Source organism: Cupressus sempervirens, chromosome 10 (assembly GCF_028749045.1).
Source record: "Cupressus sempervirens isolate cs-2001-9-10 chromosome 10, ASM2874904v1, whole genome shotgun sequence".
Lineage (NCBI taxonomy): Eukaryota > Viridiplantae > Streptophyta > Pinopsida > Cupressales > Cupressaceae > Cupressus > Cupressus sempervirens.
The window spans coordinates 50,379,103-50,401,824 of NC_143127.1; the positions used below are offsets into that span (position 1 = coordinate 50,379,103).

The window sequence follows — 22,722 nt, forward strand, 5'->3', positions numbered from 1 at the left end:
CAAACATTGCATTAGCTATTGGAATAGTGGCAAGATTTTTTGCAAATCTAGGAGAAAATCATCTGATAGTAGTAAAGAGAATATTGAGGCACCTAAAAAGAACTGATGACTTTGGTTTGTACTACAAGAGAAGTGAAAAATTTGAATTGACAGCCTACATTGATGCAGATTGGGGAGGTAACATTGATGATAGAAAAACACCAATACATGGACTAGTAAAAATCAAAGTTGTACCTCACAGCCCACTACAAAAGCTGAATATGTTGCAGCTACTATAAATTGCACCAATATTGTATGGATCAAATATTTTTTGCAAGGTATAAAGGAAGAGGCAAATGATCTTGTGATACTTTATTGTGATAATACAAGTGCTATCAACATATCAAAGAATCCTGTAATGCGTGCTAAAACCAAGTACATTGTAATCAAGTATCAGTATGTAAGAGAATTGGTGGAAGACAAACAAGTGAAGATGGAATATGTTAGCTCAAAGGAACATATTGCTAACATCTTCACAAAAGCACTACCTAAAGATGCTTTTGAGTATCTTAGAGGTAAGTTAGGGGTGATACTCCTAACCAAGGCTACTTAAGAATAAGTAAGATTGCCCTGCATCAAATGAGCTGATTGTTGAAATATTACAAATTAATGCAGAGGATGTTTACTTTAAGATTCATGCTTGAAGTAATCAAGTGTTGAAGTTCCAAACCAGTCACAAGCAAGGTGATAGAGAGAGAAATTAAAAGAACCTACAAATGCTACACTTGCATATTAAGATGCTGAAACAATATGTCTTTGGAATTGTTGTCAAAGAGGGAGAAGTAGTGAGAAACTAATAAAAAACATTTGATCAAAAGTATGCAAGAGAAATGTCAAGAAAATGTAGAAAATGATCAAATGAATATAGAGGGAGAAGTAGATAGAAATGATCAATAGTTGATCAAAACAACAGATGAAGAGCAATGCATATAGAGGGAGAGAACAAAAGAAAGAATACAACAGCTAAGAGGGAGAAGTAGAAATGAAACAATCAAGATAGTAGAGGGAGATGTGAAAACACAATTTTCTTTTTGGCATTTAGTCTAATGGTTGATTAGTTTGGTTTTCCATTAATGCCAAAGAGAGAGATTGTTGAAAATTTATTTGAAAAGATCATTGTGAGAGGAAGACTGAAGATCAAAGAGGGAGATTGTTGCAAAGAAGGAAGATGGTTGTTAAAAGAATTTTTTCAGTCATTGTTTTGTCATTGATGTCAAACCTGTTACTTGTAGGAATGATATTTTCTTATAAGATCCAAGTACTATCACTTAGTTGATTGATGAAGAGGATTTGATCAACAAGATGTAACAAGAGCACCTACGGGAAAGGCTGAGTTATGATGTTGTAATGAAGTGCAAGGATTAGTTAAGACAATGGTTAAATGATGTATTGATAACATACTCAAAGATACAAAGGTTGGTCACACTTAGAAACATTGGAGGAAGAAGTTGTAACAAGGTTGACTACAAAGATTAAACTAAGTTCATTAGTGGGTGCCTAGCAAGCTAGTTGAAGCCAAGAAAGTTCTCAGTTAGAACCGAGCAACAAGAAATTCTAGTATGTGCCGAGTAATATTCAAATGCTGAGAAAAGTATCAAGTACCAAGCATCAAAAAATTTTAGTTGGTGCCGAGTGAACTTCAAGTGCCAAGCATTAGTAAAAACATGGTTGATGCCGAGTAAAATAGTATGTGCCGAGCACCAGTATTTCAATAGTGCCGAGCTATTGTATTATTTTAAATGATGAAGATTTTCCAAATTTGAGCCAAGAAAGTTGTTGCCTTGAGTTTTGTGAACTAGTTGGAGGATAAGGATGATGAACTAGTGGCACTGAATTCTATGTAAACCATTTTTGGGGAAATTCAAATAATTATTCAAGAAGTTTCTAGAGGAAACAAAATATGGGTTAGATGCAATGAATCCTACCCAATCCATATGAATTAAAAATTTAAGAATGGAAGAATTGAGTAGGAAAGGAAATCCAAGACTTCTATTTAAGGAGTCATAGACCAGGAAGAAAATGCTGTTGATACTGCTATTGCTGAAGTGCCAAGTTGTGAAGTGGTTTGAAGGGTGTCAAGGAGAAGGCATGTAGGTGACAAACACAGCACAGAGGCTCTACTTCTAAAAGTGGTCATGAAGAGATGATTTCATTGGTACATTGAGCATGGAGACTCAAGGAGACTAAGCTTGAAAGTAGGGCAAACTGTCAAGAGTTGTAGAGACTATAAGTTAGACAATGGTATGAGCTGAGAAGTGATCTGAGATTTGCAAGTTGAGTTGTATGGTGTAATTAGGTCAAAGATTTTTTGAATACTCTCTAACAATTGTATTAGATATGGAAATTCTATGGACTTAGGTTGGTTTAATAGCCATTTGTAAATCTTTTAATAGGGTGGCATTCCAAGTGAATATTCTAAAGTCCTCTAACCAAGCCCACTTCTAATAGGGTAGTTAAATCCTTTGACAAGGTCACATCTAATAGTGTGTTGTAAACCTTTAACAAGTCAAGCCTTTCATAGGGAATCACTTCAGAAGAGTGAAAATTGAGTAGCATGTTATAGTGATTTTTTCCAAATTGGATTTTCAGGTAAATCACTGTGTTATGTGTTGATCTTTTATGTGTTATGCTTGCATGATTGATTTACAATAACTTGCTGAATAGGAATGTTAAAGCTTGGATGAATGAATGGTTAAATGGGCTCACTACACTTAGTGAAAAAGTTTCAATAGGAAATTTGGACCTTAAATAACTGATTAACCCCCCCCTCCCCTCTCAGTTATTCTAAAGTATTTCTGACACCAGAGGAAATGATTAAAGAAGATGGTATTGGCACATCTATTGAAGATTATCACGATGATGGTACTATCACATCTGATAATGATGATGAAGATGGTCTTGATATACCTATACTTGAGAAGGCATATTAGCCTCTATACCAAGGCTTCCAAACAACTCTTCTCTCTACTATAGTGTTGTTGGTGAACTTGAAGGTTATGAATGGCTTATCCAATGTAACAATGTCACGTATGCTAAGGTATGCCATTTTTATGATCTTGAATGTTAGCATAACATTTCTATTAATTATATTAACAATTCATCTTTGTTTCTAGTTTGAAGATGAAATCTCGTTATTAAAAAAGTTTAGAAAAATAGGTGTTTGTTGAGTTTAGTAACTTTCTCCACAATAATCATAATTATCGAATTACTAGAAAATATTCTTTTAATGGGAAAGAAGAGATAACATCAAGGCCATGAAGAATGACACCTCATCTATGAAAGTTGGAATACAATCAATTAAATCATTGAGGTAATGTATAGTTTGTGGTCCAAAATTTGAAATTTATATTTTGATATTATCTTTTATTTAGCAATGATGTAAGTCATGCTCATGAAGGTTGTCAAGACATCAATGACCAACTTCCTAAAGGAATAAAAAGTTATCCTACTCAATTTGGTAGGTTACCATACTAAAAGGATCTCCCAATCATGCATTTGTTTGATGCTATGCATATTGCAAAGAATGTAATAGAGACATTATGGAAAATATTGGATGGAAGGCATGACAGAAAAAACTGCCAAAATTGTAATGACATTCATGAATCCAACTATGCACTAAAAAAATTCAATGAATCAAATAGAAATGAAGAACACATAAATATGAGTGCCCTTACTTGGTTATTAATAAAGCAACAAAGTGATGCATTAAAGAAGTCATAATTTTTTTTTTCCACAGGATTTGTTGCAAATACAAGTAGTCTTGTATCAAAGAAAGGTGATTTTGGGTCAGGCTTGAAAACACATGATCAACATACTTTTTTCAAGGTAAGTCATGTTCTCTATTTACAATATATTTGTAAAATTGCATGTATTACCTATTGTATTATTTCATAATATATTGAAAAGATCATTTTTTAATGATTGCAATATGTTCCATCTCTATCCTTCCCACACTAGTTTGACAATAATATTAAACAAGTTATATATAATCTTGGAAAATACATGAGGTTAGAAGTGTTATTTCTTAAATTTTTTGTACACATATTATATTTATGACTTTCTTTACTTTTTATGCAGTTTATTGTATATTTTATCTAAAATATTATTGATATGGTCTTGCATGTTGAATCTCTTGTAGGTGGTCATCATCTAAAGAAATTGATAAAAAAGATATAAAATATTGGAAGAGAAAAATTCCACTGCTTATGTGTAAAATAAAAATGTGTCTACCTTCAAAATTTTTCAATGCTCAAGAACACTACCTCATACATCAAGTTGAGGAGATTGAATTGTGTGGACCCATACAAACTAGGTCAATGTCGATGGTTGAGAGACACTTGAAATTTATGAAGGGCTTGGTTCAACAAAGAGTATATCCTGAGGATTCAGACCATGGTGTGCATTAGTGAATATCTTTCCAAGTTTGCATGAAAGATTCATGTAGATCATATTTGAGATCCTAATTCCATTAATAGATTTAAAGGGAGTACTTGATGGGGAAAGGTCAATTGAGGGAAGTGAGAGGTAATTATATGATCTTATTGTAGTTAATTAATTCTTATCCATCATCAATATAAGTTATTTGTAACTGGTCTAGTTGTTTTCTTTATAGTTGGTCGTGAGTGGGATGCACTACATTTGTATATAGTCTCAAGAAAATGGTTGCTCATTAATATGGGATGGTGTTATGTCATTAGTTAAAGAATCTCATCATAATGGAGATCCCAATGTTATGCCAATGGTACTTGATCTAGCATATGGCTTAAGAGATAGAAAGGTACATATAAGATTACTAATCATGACCCATAAATTTAATATCAACTCATGGATCGATGAAAATAATCTTGATGTGTTTGAATAATTACAGATCAAACACCACAAAGCTATGTACTACCATGGCTATAAATTTCACATAAAAAGTTAGATGAAATAGAGAAAACTTGTGATTCTAGGATAAGTGCAGTCTTCGAGGTCACCAATATTTCATCTAGAAATGGCATACATCTTCAAAAATATGATAATCAATAATATGGTATTTAGGATGATATACTTGAGTGCAATTTTAATTGATTCAAATTAGTTCTATTTTTCATCAAATGGTATAGTCTATGACTGAATCAAAATGACCCCGATAGGATTGTTATTGAATCTGATAGTGGATTTACAATGATTAATACAAGGTCATTTGAGCTAGTTGGAGATGAGTCCTATGTTCTTCCAAGCTAATTTGAGCAAGTGTTTTACTTTGGCATTCCATGTAAAATGGGTTGGTCATTTTTTGTTAGACATGATCCAACAGGAAAGCTGATAAAGTATAATGTGATGGAAGAAGAAGATACTGAAGAATTAGAAGATGAAGTAAATGATGATCATGAATGACTATTAGACAATGATGATGATGAAGAATAAGATGATAATTATGGTGATGTTGATGATTTTGGTGATGATGATGATGGCCATGATCATGGTGATGATCAAGGTGATGATGGTCATGATGATGATGGCGATGAAGATGGTGGTGGTGATGACGATGATCAAAGTGACAAGTATGCTAATGGTGATGATGATGATGACATGGATAAAGATGATGATCAATGACATGATCAATAAAATGTATGTCAACATATGATCAATGTCAAGTATGATGGGGTGATTTATCTATAGAATTTTTCTTGACTTGTATGCTTTTATAATTAAGTTATTATGTGTTAAACTCTACTGTCATGGAGTATATACAATGATACTACATAGCTACCACACATAAAGTAGAGGTAAGGAGTTAAAAAATATACAATGATTTCATTGAATGCATCATGTAATTTTTGTCTTCTATGTAATTTGTAGCATATATATCATGTAATTTTTGGCTAACTTAAGATAAATGATTTACATGCTGGCTATTTAATGCCTTTGACTAGGAACATGCACAGTGACATGGATCAATAGGTATAAGTCAATAGACCCTATGGATACATTTTTTTAATTTGCATATCTTATCTTTACAGTCAACATCAACTTTAGTCCTAGTATGTCTCTAATTTTATGGATTGTAGGTATCACAAAGTAGGTATTTGTCTAATCTGTCTTCCTCGAGTGAGGAAAATGCAAGAATAAAAGACAAAATTGAGACATGTAGTAGGTCTAAAATAGGGAGATCAACTAGAGGTCAAAAGATTAGAAGAAAATTCAATAAAAAAATTCTTTTTTTTTGCTAGTGTGGTGGGGGGGGGGAGAAGGTCATCTTCTTATGATAATGAGAACAAAGGCAATAGGAAGGTTTCCTTAAGGTACACACATTTTTAGAAAGAATGGGTACCCAAGGAACTACCTCCTGTTAACACTAATTTTTCTATTAACAAAGGGATATATCATATATTTCCATCTTCATTACATGGTTTGGGTCTATTTTCCATGGATTCCATAAAGGTAGTTATAATAAAGTTGTTGAATTGTTGGTGTAAATAAGTATTTACTTATTACACTTACTTAAGTTTACTTAGGCTAATGCATTATTTAATTATTTTGCACTATTTTATTATTTATTTTAGGTGAGACACTTAGGAATTTGTGTACTCTCATTGAGTTACAAAACTCTAATTATGCACATGGTGTCTACAACACAGGAGTTTGCATCATTCACTAAGTTGTCATGTTGAGAACATAGTTACCTGCACTCCTCATTTAGCACATGTTGTCTACACCACTAATTTGCATGCTACACCATTGTAGGCTTATCCTCACATCATCACACTTAATCCCTTGCTTAATGGAGGATAACCCATATCTGGTGAACATGTTCTTGGTTGTATGACTTATCATGTTGCTGACTTCTATACATTCTAGAAGCTCTGCTGAGGCCTTTATATACAGGCACTGCTAGTGTACTCTAAAGTTGGAATATTGAATGAGTATCATCATTCTAATCACACTCTATCTATTTTGGTCTACTATTTGCTTGTGTTTGAGTTCCTTGGTCTTGGGTGAATTCTAGCCTAAGCCAAATTCTTACAGATGGAGTATGTAGGACCTTGTTATAATTACAACAATTGGATGTGGATTGTGCAATATAAAAAGAGTATGTGTAGGCATGCATTGTCACCAAATTATATACAATGCAAATAAAATGATCAAAGTAAAAGGCTCACTATATATATTGATGGAAGGCCAAAAGCAATAGGGACTATTACAGGATTTAAAAATAGTTCTCAACCTATGTCAACTCATAAGTGGCCAAATTGTATATTCAAGGCACGTGAGGGAAATCATGTTTTTGTATGTGCGATAAAATTAATAAATGTAGGGGAAGAGCTTCTGATAGATTATAATTTTAATCGTATAGATACAAAAAAATTCCATATCATGAGACTGGTAAGTATAAAATTTAAACCAATTTCCTCCAATTAATATTGACTCCAATATAGAATCTATTGTTTTATTAATAATTTTTTTTGGTAAGTCTATTACTTTAATTTCGCTATTGATTGCTAAGAATTACTAATCTTTTTCATAGGGCGACATGGATACACCACAAGGCATAGGTGATGATGTACCTCACACACCTTCTTCAACAAAGGTAAACTTTAATTAGTGTAATTGTATAAATTATATAGAAACAAATGTCATATTATTATGCTATTTTCTTTATGGCTTTGGAGTTAACTTGATGAAATTTTCCTAATATTGATGTCACAAATTGATACTTATTGATAGGGAAAAACACAAATGAGAGCAGATCAAATGTGATCTAAAATGCAAGTGTCATTTTTAGATGACATCACCTATAGTGCTAACCCTATCTTCATAGAGCATAGATAGAAGACCATGCAAGTGTTTTCAAGTTGTTGAGTCTTGTGGCTCTTTCAGCTGGGTGAGTTCTCCTGTTTAACTTGTAAATATTTGTATTTGAGTTTCAAAGGAAAAATATCTTATTTTAATGGGGATGTTTTTGTTATTTTTATATATCTTAATAGTTCTTTGCATAACTAGAGATGCTAAAATTCAAGGTAGGGTTATTATACAAAGGTGTGATGAACACTTTGAATTTTATTAGGGGAATAATGGCGGTATTTACAAAGAAAATTTTGTTGTAAAAAGTCTCATAAAAACTAAATGCAATTTATTTTTAGGGAAGTGAATTCATGATGCCTCATTTCCACTTTATAATGCTACAAATTGTCCATACATTAGTACCTAAATAAATTACAGACCAAATGGGAGACCAAATTTAGATTATGAGAAATGGAGATGGAAGCTAGATGGTTGTACCATTCCTAGATAAAATTTTCATAATTGGTTTGTATTCTTTTTTCAATTTGGACTCCTCTTGATGGGAAAATTCTACTTTGTTTCTTTTTATAAATCTATTTTGAATGTAGTTCTCATGAATCCATTTTATTTTCATTAGTTTAGGCCAATTTCATAAAGATGAACTTTTGATCAATGAAGTTTTGAATCCATTGTCAACTTTTATATAGAGATATAGTTGATTCCACTTGACAATTAATATGCATAATATGCTAACATTGTTGGATACAACTAACTAATTGTGTGTTGTCTTTGATATTACACAAATATCATATCAGTTGATAGTAAGTGCATGCAGTTGAAGATCAATCAGTTGATGTAGTATTGATAAGGAAATATTGCAGATGAATCTATACTCAAGGTACATTGCTACTAATCAGAATTGTCTTTGGCATGTGTTGTCAAAGAGGGAGATGTTTACTATCATATATTTTTGAAATTTTGTAAAGGAAGAAGTCAAGCAGTTCCTTCAAAGTAGAAGAATACTATAGGAGAATTTTTCTATGTAAAATCAAAGAGGGAGTAACTTTTTGATAGAGGGATTCTTATTCTCAAAATCTCATTTTGTTGTGACATGTTGCATTGCCATCAATGCCAAAGAGGGAGATTGTTGGATACAATTGATTAATTGTGTGTTGTCTTTGATGTTACACAAATTTCATATCAATTGATAGTCAGTACATGTTAAGATCACTTGGTCAACAAAGATAGTTTCCCTAGTCTATCGAGCATTCTTGAGTTTACTCTATATAGAAGGCAGTATCTACCGAGCTCACTCGGGCATTGAAGGAAGTTATGCAGAAAAGAGTGTTAACTGAGCTCACTCAGTTAAATAAGGGAAAGTTGAATAGAGTTAGTGTTAACTAAGTTCACTTGGTTACTAAAGGAATTTTATAAGTTCACAATGTTAACTAAGCTTCTATTGGTTAACATAGGAAATCACTTTAGAATCAGTCTCTACTGAGCTAGGTTGGCTACCAAAGGGCTCTCTTATTTTTGCATGTAAAGCTTAATTGATTTACCTATTGATTCTAGCCAACTAATGTGATGAATAATGGTTATTCTAAATTTGTATTTGAGATGACTTGACAATCTAGAAGGTATAAGTAAAAGGTCAAGTTGCAATCTCAAAGTGTGTGAGATGAAAGTTGAATTAAAGAGATAAGAAAAGAGGAAGAGCACTTGAAGGATAAGTAGATATCCTTGTGAAGTAGAAAAGTGTTATTTGATCAGGAAGGATCAAGTATGAACCAGAGTAGAGATCTATAATCAGCAATTCAGCTGCATCACAATTAGTTCATTTCATTATTACTCTCTAACCATTATGACAGTGAGCTAAAATCTCTTAACAAATTTGGTTTAACAACCATTTGTAAATCCTCTAACAAGGTAGAAATTCCATTAAATTATTTCAAGGCCTTTTCCAAGGCCACTCCTAATAGGGTGATTAAATCCTTTAACAGGGTTGGCTCCTAATAGGGCTCACTTCAGAAGAGTGAAAAATAGTAACTATTTACATTGGTGATTTTTCCCAAATTGTGTATCCACATCAAATCCTGGTGTCTCATGTGTTCATGTTATTTATTTCATGCTTGCAAGTAATTTATGATAACTTCTTAAGATTTACTAAAGTAATTCACACTCTGCATTTATTGAGTTACAACAATTTCTATATGCTTACCAAGTATTAGTAGCAATCAATTTTATTAGTCTAAATTTTATAGTTAACATCTGAGGGATCTAAGATTTATTTTATTGGTAACTAATTCACCCCCCCTCTCAGTTACTACTCTTATATTTCCAATAGACATACATATGAAATGTTTAAGATACTGCTATCTATGCAAATGGTCAATTTATTTCTACCAATTGGGAATTCTATCTAATTTATCCTTTGTCTACATATAAATAGTGAAAAAGAAGTAAAATGTTCATAAATAATTATTCTAATGTGACATAATTTTTTGACATATCATATATTTGTTACTAAACACTATTCGAGTATGCTACCTGATTTGCCTATTATTTTTTATATGTTTTCTAACTTCAATGTTGGCTATGTATAGAACATTAATTGTAAATATTCTATTCCCAATATGCTTGTATCACATATAGCCTTGCTGGATAATGTAACTTGTTTACTATAACATACCTCGTAGGTGATTGGGAGTTAGTTGTTGAAAGAAACTATATTTATGTGAACTTTTGCACGTAGAAATCCTAAAGTCTCTTCTTAGATTGTAGAGACCTTGATATGAATTGAAAGTCAATGTCTCTTTCTATGCAATGTGTTTATGCTCGATGCCAAGTTAGATTTTGGTTATAAAGTGTATGCTATTTAATACTCCTATTCACTAGTTTCCTCTTCTCCAAATTGATATTATTTTTTGTACCTTCATCTCTTAACATTCTCAAGTATTAATGTATAGATGCAAGTTATTTAAGAGGAATAACTTCTTTTCATTGAGGATCTATTGTGGTTGTCTCTATGTATGTCTTCTTATGAATCAAATGCTCCTCTCCTACTGTAAAATAATTCTCTAAAAAAGAATGGATGGTGATTGCATGGCTTTTTGTACCCTTTGAAATAGATCACACCCTTGATGTCAGATTCTAGATTGAATATATTTCTACTCAGTAATAATTGTTGGTGCTACCAATAGAGAATATTACCAAATATATCTATTATATAAATAATTGTTTGACTAGGATTTGATTTTTTTAACTCCTCTTCAACAATCTACTATGTCTTATCCCTCTTTGCTTCCTATTCCTCAGTGACACTGGGTATTGAATAAAAATTGAATACACCTTGATTATTATTTTTTGACTATTGAACCCATTTAATGTAATTGAATCCAGTGTCCTTATGAAATTGACAAGGTAGTTTAAGGTAGATAACTAATTTAATGAACTTTTGATCAATGAATCTTAAAAAATAATGAACTCCTTTTTATTTGAGCTATTCTTAATAGTTAGCTTCTGTTTAGTTGCTTGTTAATGATGAATAACTTGAAGCAGTATAGCTATTTGAATATGGTTATCATAAATCCAATTTATTTTCAATAGTTCAAGCCAATTCATTAAAGGCTTCTCTTCTAATCAATGATAGGTAAATGGTTTTTTTGATAGATAAATTTTCATATTGACAATTTTATTGTAACACCAATGTTGATAAATAAAATAGGTATACAAAATCTAATTCAAATTGTTTACAATGAATCTTCCAAAATAATAAATTCTATCATAAATATATGGAACTTTGAAAACAATCCTTTTAGATAATGATAAACAGTCCATTTTTATTTATCTTTGTATACCCAAGTTCCATTTACCTAAAATTAATCAAAGTAGCCTTAAGAGAGATATACAGTGTAGACCCCAAGCATTGGAAGTGCACCAAGAAATGTTGATTAAAATATGTCAATTTAGGAACATCTACAACTATTAATTGTAGATATTGGATTTAAAATCTTGTATTAGGTTCAATAGTAAGGATATGTTTGAGAAGTTGAGAGGAAAGAGATTGATGTTTTTTGGGGACTCCATAAGAAGAGGTTAGTTTGAGTCCATGGTCTATCTACTTCAGATAGGAATTCTAAGCAATATGAAATCTATGTTTAATAAGAGTCCTCTTGCAATGTTCAAAGCTATGGTAATTTGTACAATGTATTGACTTCAATCATTTTTCTTTTGTTTTGCAAGGATGTATCTAAGTTATAAACATTTAATTGGTTGTTTGCAAGATTATAATGCTTCAGTTGAACTATTCTGGGCTCCATTCTTGGTTTTTTTGGAGACCAATGAATAGGGGTGAAAGATTCTTCACTTGGATTCTATACAAACTAATGGAGAGCATTAGAAGGAGGCATATTTCCTTGTTTTTGAGTCATCAAATTGGTGGAAATAGTGGAACAATGCAAGATTATATGATATATTTTAAATTGTATTAATACTTTGGTTTATATTATATGATCTATCATCATAATATTAGTTTTAATATTTCTTGATTATATTATATGAATCTTTCTATCAATATTTTCATATTCACATTCTACAATCCACCATCAAAATGAACAAAAGAGAGAAGAAAATGATTAATCTAACTAAAATCTTTTCAAGGTATATGGAAAAGTTTGAATGAACATTTCATGACAAATAGAGATATGATACAAGGTTTAATGTGTATAAATAGATGAGACATAACCATGGAAGGAAATCCAACTTACAAAAGTATAGACCAAATGGTTTCTTATAGAAAATCCCTAAATACTTGGGCAAATTGGACAAATTCACAAGTAGATTTAAGGAAATAAATGGTGCTTTTCAGCACCATGGCACCTCACCAATCATCTTATATGATATTTATTTCTAATTTTACTCAACAAGTATTAAATTTTCATTATCATGCACTATAGTAAATCACACTGCATTTTTTAGAGTAATTATTTATTCATGAAAAAATTTCTATCATAATTTGATTGCATGAAACTTCTTATCATGAATGTTGTCTATCATACACCATGATCTATCATTAGAATAAAGAAAGTATAACACTAGACAAAGAGAATATCATAATGTATGGTTCATAGCATTGGTAGAAATAATTCACACAATCAAGCCCTAAAATATTTTCATGATAATTTCAATTTGAACATGTCCACTTGAACTCTAGTTAACATAATTGGCATGATTTTAATATAGGTATGAGAGAGATACATAGCCTTTACTAAGCACATCTGCACACAATCCACCATTACCATTTCAGGTGTCAATACTAAAAAAGTTGTGAACAACAAAGATCTTCCTCTTGTTTTGTTGGATATAATAGGAATGTCCTAGCTACACAAGGATGCACATCCCTCTAAATATGGTGGTGGTAGTAGCAATAGAGACTGCACCCATTAGTGTAAGCCAAGTGTAGTTGATATTTGGAATGAACTTTTGTATTCCTATGTAAATTAGGGAAAGTATCAAAGATAGACTTAATTTAATGTGAAAGATAAGGTCTATGAGTTAGAGTGGTGATCAATAGTGTAGATTCATCATTTTTTAGCATATTTATATTCTTTTAATAAAATAGAAGTTGAAAGATATCAAATGTCAATTTTGGGTAATCATCATTATACTAAAAACTATAAAGTCACAGGTATTGGTGTAACATTGTAAAAAAAAAATTGGACATTAATTCAATAAGTCAATATGGTCTCGTCACCCATTAAAAAATGTCAAAATGATAATATGGTCTTAGGAGAGGTGAAGGATTTTATTACCACAAAATAATAGTGAGAATGAGAAACTTGAAACAATACAAACAAGCAAGAGTTAGGGACCTTATTTACCACACTATAGAGAACTGAACCTTGAGGTTAGTGATTGCTTCCAATTCATCCATTAGTAACATCACCATCTTTGATAAAGGAGTGGTATCTACTTTATTTAATAAAAATTTATTTGAATTCTATAGACAAAAATCTAACAAAACTAAATTTGAAGTTGTATGGTAAGTTGGATTCAATTTTGGAAGATTGTTTGGTTATAGTGGTAGTTGATTGGGTCCTTAATGCATCCATTTAATAATCAACTAGATATACATTTTGTGATGAGATATTTAGGTAGATACAATTATTATTAATGGTAAAGGTAGAAATAATGGGTTATTGTAATTGAAGGGCACAATACATTTTGGTATGAGATATATGAATTTTGTTACTTCTCCTCGTACAACTTGTTATGTATTTTATTTTTTCTTTCATGTAAACTATGTTCTATTGACTAGAATGTTATCTAAGTTTAGATTGTTCATAATGTAGGCTACTCTTGCATATTTAGTTTTGGCTGATCCTGATGACTTGTCTAATAATGATATGTCATTTAAAGTAAGTCTAGTTCAACTTTTAAAAGTTTTGTTTTAGATAAACTAATAAATACTCAATGCCTACTTATTTTTGGACATCAACATGAGGTAATGATTTATTTTCATTTTTTTCCATGTAAGCTTAAGATAATAGTAGTGCTTGATATGAAGTTTCAAATGTTCCTAATTAAGTTATGTATTCGTAGGACCATGAGAATGATGATGCAGGGGAGAAGATATTGATGATGAGATGGTAGACATTGAAACATACTCTATGTACATTTCCCCATGACAAAATACTATGCATGGTGCTCATTCCATTGGAGGTTATGGTCCAAGTGTTGTGCATTCTAGCCTAAATGGAGGTTATGGTCCAAGCATTGGTCATTCTAACACTGTTGGAGGTTATGGTCCAAGTGCTGGTCACTCAGCCCCAATTGGAGGATACGGCCCAAGTTTTGGACATTCTATTGAGGGTTATTGTTCTCACTATATTAGCTATCAATATTAGATGGATAAGAAAGTACATTGAATATTTATGCTTCTATTTTTAGGGAATCTAGAACATTAACAAGGTTTTGGATGTTGAATGCAATTGAAATGTCTTGGGTACTTATTTAGACAAATTTGCACATTACCCAAGCTGATGTTAATATAACAAGGCTATTGAAATTCTTGAAATTTTGCAATATCTTTAGGAATCATATAGTTTATCCATAGGTAGGATGTAATCTTGTATGGTATGATTCCTCTGCTTTCATAGGTGCCATTGCAAAGTAAAATATTATTGGGACATTTATGATATTGAAAATTTTTCAATGTTTACAAGTTCTTAACATTTAAATTCATTATTGGTTCAAAGTTTGTATCATGTCATCTTTGTTTTGTATTTAATTTTTTATATTTTCCCATTTCTCCAAATCATGTTCCTATAAAATAATTGATTATACCCTTTCAAAGCGGTGATAAAATGGGTAGTTTCTTTTTAAATTTGTAGTCTTGGTGTCTTTACTATTCCAAATTTGTAGTATGTCATATTTGAGATTGAGGAAAGTGTAATGGCTTGTACAAATATAATAGTAGATGTCCAATGTCTAACATGTGGTGTCTAAGTTTTCTTCCTAAACTAGTTCACATTTTTCTTATTATGAATGTTTCAAATTATTTTCACTAAACTTGGTTTTTCAAATGGAAATTGTGAACTCAAGAGAAGCATTAATTTCAAAGTTTTAGCTTATGGATTGCATTTTGTCTACATGTGAGCATAAATAATAGATTGAATTCTTATACTAGTGAGGAATATTTCTAATGAAACTCTATTTGGGGTTTTTGCACCTTGAATGCCATATTGGGTTTTATTTAGTCTGAGCTTTATGGTAAGTTGTCTAGAATACAACGATGATGCATGATCTAAAACTTATAATTTTTAAAATGAATCAATTAGCAATTATAATACAATCAAAACAACTTTTCTTGGAAGCCATCTGTAATTAGAGGAATGCATGGGCTAGCTTAATCTTGGTGCCTCAATTGTTAATTATTTAGTTGAGCCCTTGTGTTTCTAGGAGCTTTGATAATTATATGAATATGATATTACGTGTGGTGGGTACCCTCTATTTTGTGTGCAGATTCAATCATTTTTTTCATAGGAGGTGTTAGTTTCTTAGAGTGGTGAGGAATATTGTTTAATGAAATTATATTTTTGGTCTTTGCATTGTGAAAGACTTATTGGGTTTTATTCAGTGTGAGCTCATTGGAAAATTGTCTAGAACGAAATGGTGACTTCTTCTCTAAAGCATATGATGTAAAAAATGAATCAATTAGCACTTTTGCTAACACTAAAAATAACTTTTCCTAGAAGCTATCTATAATTGCATGAAAGCATTGGCTCAACTTGATCTTGGTGCTTTAATTATTTAGTGGCGGCCTTGTGTCATAGGAGCTTCAATCATTCTATGAATATGATATCAAGCATGGTGGGCCTCCTCTATTTTGTGTGTGAATTCAATCATGTTTTTTATGGTTTACCTTTGACATATTCTACTCATTCAATGTCCAATATTAGTCCTAAATATGTATCAATGGTATTCATAGAAAGTGTAGATAAAATTATATATGTCTTTTCATTTTAATGTTCAATTCAAATTATGTTATCTTCTTGATGACGAATCACAAGGTGATGTGAAATGGTAATATACACATGTGATGAAGGGTGCTCCTTTTAATACCATAAGTAAACACATAATAGAAACAAAGAAACAACAACAAATGCAAGAACAAAATATGGACTTCTTATTCACACCACAAATGTGGAATTATAGAATTCACAAGTACAATATGCTAACCCACATGGGCACCTTCATTATAGTAATCTGCAAACTACCACCCAAAGCTATCTTAGAAAACATTCAGGCCTTTCTTAAATAGGCAATTTTATGCTACCTGGGAAGGTTCTAGATGCTCAAACTTAATACCTAGGGCCAATAGAACCTAAACATACATATAGAGTCAGCTAAATACATCTTTGAAAAAATATTTTAGAAATTTTGGTATCCCAACTTTAGAAGGCCATAACTCTTAAGCCATTTCTTCAATTGGCTATTATAACCACTTTTCAAAAATGCCAGCTCCTAATCTACATGCTTGGAACAATTGAAGTGCCCTTTTCTTGAGTTTTCGGACCTAATCTAGGAACTCTAAGGCCTCTAATGGTGAGCCTAAGGATTTTTTTGCAAATTTTTCTACCAAAAATCTACAATAACTTTTCTGATACTTAAGCTAGATCAATGAGATTTTTATGGTAGGCTTATAATTCAAAAATGAACCTTCATGTAGAACATTCAAAGATCATATAAGAAACTTACTAAAAATAGCCATAAATAGAAACCACCCTATCGATTAGTTTGTATTAAAATAGAAAAGACTAAAAACAAAAATATTTTTGGGTGATGCAAGATTACTCTTACACCTAGGATGCTCGTGCACCAAACATCTAGGGTAATTTGAGAAGTGACTTCGTCACATCTCAAGTGTTCAGAGGAAAAACAAGAAAATTAACCTTCTCCCTTGCTAGCCATGTTGCATCCTCTACTAACCTCAATTTCCATTGGACCAACTATTCCTCATAAGTTTTTTTCCTTGTACTTTTGCCAACATGACTATCCAATATCTCTTCAATCTCCTTTGTAACCAAACTAGCTGCTAGAATACTCCACTGTACTTCTGCAACTTCATCTCCATCACCTCCTTCATAATACTTTATCAAATCTAAAATGTTAAGTACTTGTTAAATATTCAATTCAGTAGGGAACTCCACTTCATAAGCATTTCTAGAATCATTCCTTTTCACTATCTTGCATGGTCCAAATTTCTTTATCTTTGGTTTATTATATGTACCCACTATAAAATGCTCCTTTTTCAAATGAACCATGACTTCATGTCCAATTTGAAATTCCTTATACCTCCTTTTCACACCTTCTTTAGCCTTGTACTTTATATTCATCTTTATGATGTGCTTGCTCACCTCCTCATGGATGTTCTTCAAATATTCAACAAATTCTTCTACTTCTACACTACTTATCTCTCATTTATCCAATTGCCACAATTTAGAAGCATTTCTAGGACTACTCTTAGATACAATATGGAATGGTGATTTACCAGTACTCCTATTGACAAAATTATTATATCCAAATTCTTCTTGTGGTAAAATCATATCCCATCTTTTTGGCTTGTCTCCAACCAAACATCTCAACAAGTTTCCCAAACTGCAATTCACAACTTCTGTCTATCCATCAATTTGTAGATGATGTGAATAACTGAACTTCAAATCTCTGTTCAACTTCTTCCACAATGCACACCAAAAGTACCCAACAAATTTGGTATCTCAATCTGAAACTATACTCTTTGGTAGACCATGTAGTCTCACCACTTCTCTAAAAAATAACTTTTGTACATGGACAACATCACTAGTCTTCTTGCAAGGAAAAAAATGTGCCATCTTTGAAAACTTTTCAACCACCACAAAAATAGAATCATGCCCTCACTGAGTCCTCGGTAATCCAAGAACAAAATCCATGCTAACATCCTCCCACAACTTCTTTGGTACAAGTAATGGCTGATACAATCCTATATTCTACTTCACTCCTTTCACCATCTGACATACTAATGTAGGAGCATCCTAGGTGTATAAGAAATCTTGCATCACCCCAAAAATATTTTTATTTCAGTCTTTTCTATTTTAATAAGGACTAGTAGACATAGTGGTTACTATTTATGGGAACTTGCTATTTTTAGTAAGTTTGTCATATGAGCTCAAAATGTTCTCATTTTCTATAGGAAGGTTTATTTTAGAGTTGTAAGCCTACCATAAATTTTTCATTGCTCAAACATAAGTATCAGAGAAGTTATTGCAAATTTTTAGTGCAAAAATTTATAGAAAAATCTTTAAGCTCACCATTGGAAGCCTTAGATTGCTTGAATGAGGTCCGAAAACTTGACAGAAGGGCACTTATGTGGATTCAAACCTGTAGATTAGGAGATGAAATTTCTAAAAAGTGGTTATAATAGCCAATTGGAGCAACGGTTTGTGAGTTATGGATTTTCAAAGTTGGGCTACTTGAAATATCTAAAATAATTGTGAAATATGTACTTGGCTAACTCTATATGTATTGTTAGGGTCTATTGGCCCTAGGTATTAAGCTTCAATGTCTAAAACCTTCTTGGGTGGCATAAAATTTTCTATTTAAGAAAGGCTCAAACATTGTCTAGGACAGCTCTAGGTGATAGTTCCTAGCTTTTGTTGCAGATCATTGTAATGACAATGCCCATGTGGGTTAGCATATTGTACTTGAGAATTTTGTAATTCAACATTTTTGGCACAAATAAGAAGTCCATATTTTTCTCTCACATTGGCCATTGTTTCTTTGTTTTTGTTATGATTATATGGTTTTAAGGGGAGCACCCCTTCATCAAGTGGTATCAGAGCTAGAGTTATTGAGTGTATGGATAGATCATTGACTGTGAGGCAATTTGCACTAGGATCATTGTTTGGGTTGAGTGTGTAGATAGATCACTAATTGTGAGGTAGTTTTCACTAAGGTTTCAATGGAAGTGCAAAAATGCCTCCACAAAGAGAGTGTGGTAGAAGAGTTATAGGTGTTACACCTGAGGGTTTATGAGCTCTCCAAAGGCAAATGCAAGCATTAGAAGAACAAATGCAAAAGTATTAAGGTGAGCATGCTTCATCAAGTGGTATCAAAGATAGAGTTCTTGAGTGTGTGGATAGATCATCAACTATGAGGTAGTTCACACCAACACTGTGGTTTGGGCTAAGCACATAGACAAATCACTGATTGAGAGGAAATTTGCACTAGGGTTTTAGTAAAAGCACAAAAAATGTCTCCATGAAGAGAGTGTGGTGGAAGAGTTGTAGGTGTTACACTTGAGGGTTTTAGAGCCCTCCAAGGACAAATATAAGCATTGGAAGAACAAATATGTAGATGAATAAATCTTTCCATAAGAGATAAAAGTGAGGATGAGGACAAAGTAGAAGAAAATGCCAGAGCAAAGGCAATTCTAAACCCAGAGGAAGAGAGGCTTTTAGGGCCATCTCCATGATTGGAAAAAGACCTAATTTAGAGGTTCCCACATTTTTAGAAAATCTTAACCTAGAAGAGTTGACCAATTGGATCAATGAACTAGAGGAATAATTTGAGTATGAGGATATTGAGGATCCAGATAGGGTCAAGTTTGAGAAGGAAAAACTAAAGGGACATGCAAAGATTTGGTGGCAAGAGGTTCAAATGGAGTGAAATAGAAAGGGAAAGGACAAAATCACCAGATGGGATCAGATGATAGCTAAAATGAAGTGACAATTCATTCCTATGGATTATGAGCTTGATTTTTTGAAGAAGATTCAAGGAATGAAGCAAGTGAGAAAAGCTTTTCAAGAGTATATCGAAGAGTTCTATCGAGTTCTCATTAGAACTGACCATGAAAAAGCTAATAAGGAGAAAGTCACTTGTTATCTTAATGGGTTAAGGCCAAACATTTAGGATGAGTTGAGTCTAGTTTGAATGAATACTATTGAGGAGGCACACCAGTTTTCCTTAAGAGTTGAGGAGAAATTGAGTAAGAAGTTTGACAATAAGAATAGTAGAAGAGGTCATGGTGGAAGATCTGGCCGATGATCTTGTGGAGGCCATAATGATGATCATAAGAACAAGGATGAGGTTGGAAGTATGAATTAGAACCAAAGGGGAAACAATTCCAATCATTTCCATGATCAGAACAATAGAGATTAGAGAGGAAGAGGTAGAGAACAAGGATCTAGAAGAAGAGGCTTCCATGGGAAATGTTTTCACTACAGAGAAAGAAGGGCATAGAGCATTTGAATGTACCCAACAGTAAGGAAGGATAGATCAAAGAATCAAAGGCCTAGATAGAGTTGCACATGTTGATGAAGATGCTAGATCCTCACATTCTAAAGATGCTTAAAGAGAAGTCCTAGTTAACAGAAGAGTCCTACTGAGTGGTGAGAATGATCTTGATCAAAGAAGGAGTTTGTTTTGCACAAGGTGTATATGTGAAGATAAGTGTTGTGATGTGATCATTGATGCTGGAAGTACTGACAATCTAGTGTTAGAAATGATGGTCACCAAGTTGAAGTTGAAGGGATACAAACACCTACATCCATACCATATTTTTTGGGTACAAGATGACCATAAGGTTATTGTCAATGAATAGTGCTCAGTGAAGTTCAAGATTGGAAGCTACTAGGATGAGGTACTATGTGATATCATATGTATAGACATATTTCATATCTTGTTGGGTAGGCCATGGCAGTTTGACAGGCATGTTGTACATGATGGGCAAGAAAATACCTACACTTTGACCAAGGATGGAGTAAAAAATAAGTTGAAACCATTGAAGGATAAAGAAGAAAAGGTATGTAGTGTTGCCAAAATATGTTTTGTTGATGGAAAAGAGTTTCTCAAAGGTATGAGGTGTGAGCATGTGTGTTTTTCTATATTTATAAAAGATAGTAAAGAAGAAGTAGAGGAGGTACCTATAGAAGTTGTAGATATGTTGGGAGAATTTTTTGATATTGTATTAGATAATGTACCTGATGCAGTGCCTCTTGTGTTTGTAGTTTGTACCTTATCTATTTTGATTTGAGAGATACTTGATACTCTTATTTTGTACCTTATGATGACCTAAGGGTCGGATGTTATACTTTGACTTAGTACCATAGATGTGTTATTACTACGCTATTTAGTTCATCATATTTGCATGTTGATGCTATTTTGAGATGATAATATATCTATGATGATATCTAGTTATATGGTTTATTTGGACATATTTGTTGGTTATATTATGAGATGAATTTTATGCTATGGTTATTCACTTCATTCTTGTATCTTTATGCTTTCTGCAAACATGAGTGATGTAAATGGATTAACTAGGTATTTTAATACATGTTGCCTCAGCTATGATATTATATGCAATTGCACTTGATCATGTATTTTAGTGTGTAGGAATTTATATCCCTAGCAGTGGCACATAGAGTTAGTAATTTAGCTATTAATATTTTTCCAATGTCATCCCTGTATGGTCAACGTACCCTTATTTTAATTGTTTTAATTAAAACCTTTTAGTGATTAGTAAATCCATACTCATCTGCATTATGTGACTAGACTAGTGAGCATGTTTGTGCAATTAGAAGTTGACATTGTCGCAAAAATGTTAAGTGATTTTCTATGATTTTGGGTTTTTGGGTTTTAAATATTTTCAAATTTTATTTTTGGCAATTTTTCCTTAGTTGAATTTCCATTATGGATATTAACCTATTTTTGTTTGGGTCAATTCAGAGTTTAGCTACTCTAGCTAGCTATTTGCCATAATCGACTATTCACTTGGAAAGTGAATAAGTATTGGAAAAGTGATTTCATTATTCACTTCTCACATTTTAGAAATAGAATTTTGAGAGAAAATTTACAAATCCTCTTCTGAAGGATTCTTGTTTTGTTCATTCTAGGATCCATGAGCATGGGATATTCACAAGGTTGGTCTCATTGGGTTTGGCTAAGGGAGTTTATGCTTTGCCATTATTTTTTAGTAGATTTGGTTGGTGATTTATTTTATTGTGCGAGTTTCAGTTTCTGCCCCTTTTGCTATCAGGTAGGGCTTTCTCATTTTATGTTTTTCACTTTGTTTTAGCTACTAATTCTTGCATCAATTTGTTAGGAGGCTAAGAACTAGTGTTCCCCTCCATTTCGGTATGTTGGTTCTGCCTGGTTGGTCGAGTATGAATGTTTTCCCTATTTTTGAAATGGGGGTTTGTGGTTTTGAGCTATTATGCTAGCTATTTTTGCATACGATGTCTAATTTTAATTATTTTTGGATTTTCGAGGTTTTTGCATGGAAAGGCCAAATGGATTTTAATTTCAAATTTTCTCCAAAATTTGGGTATTTTGTCTTGTTTAGCATGTTGCTCTATTTTCTCAAGATTTCTTGGCACAATG

The 22,722-nt window shown here is 32.3% G+C and overlaps 1 pseudogene; it reads left to right on the forward strand.

Moving 5' to 3' along the window:
- Positions 1-7,972: 7,972 nt before the first annotated feature.
- Positions 7,973-22,722, forward strand: part of LOC149532515 (protein trichome birefringence-like 36) — an 87,688-nt pseudogene continuing 72,938 nt past the window's right edge.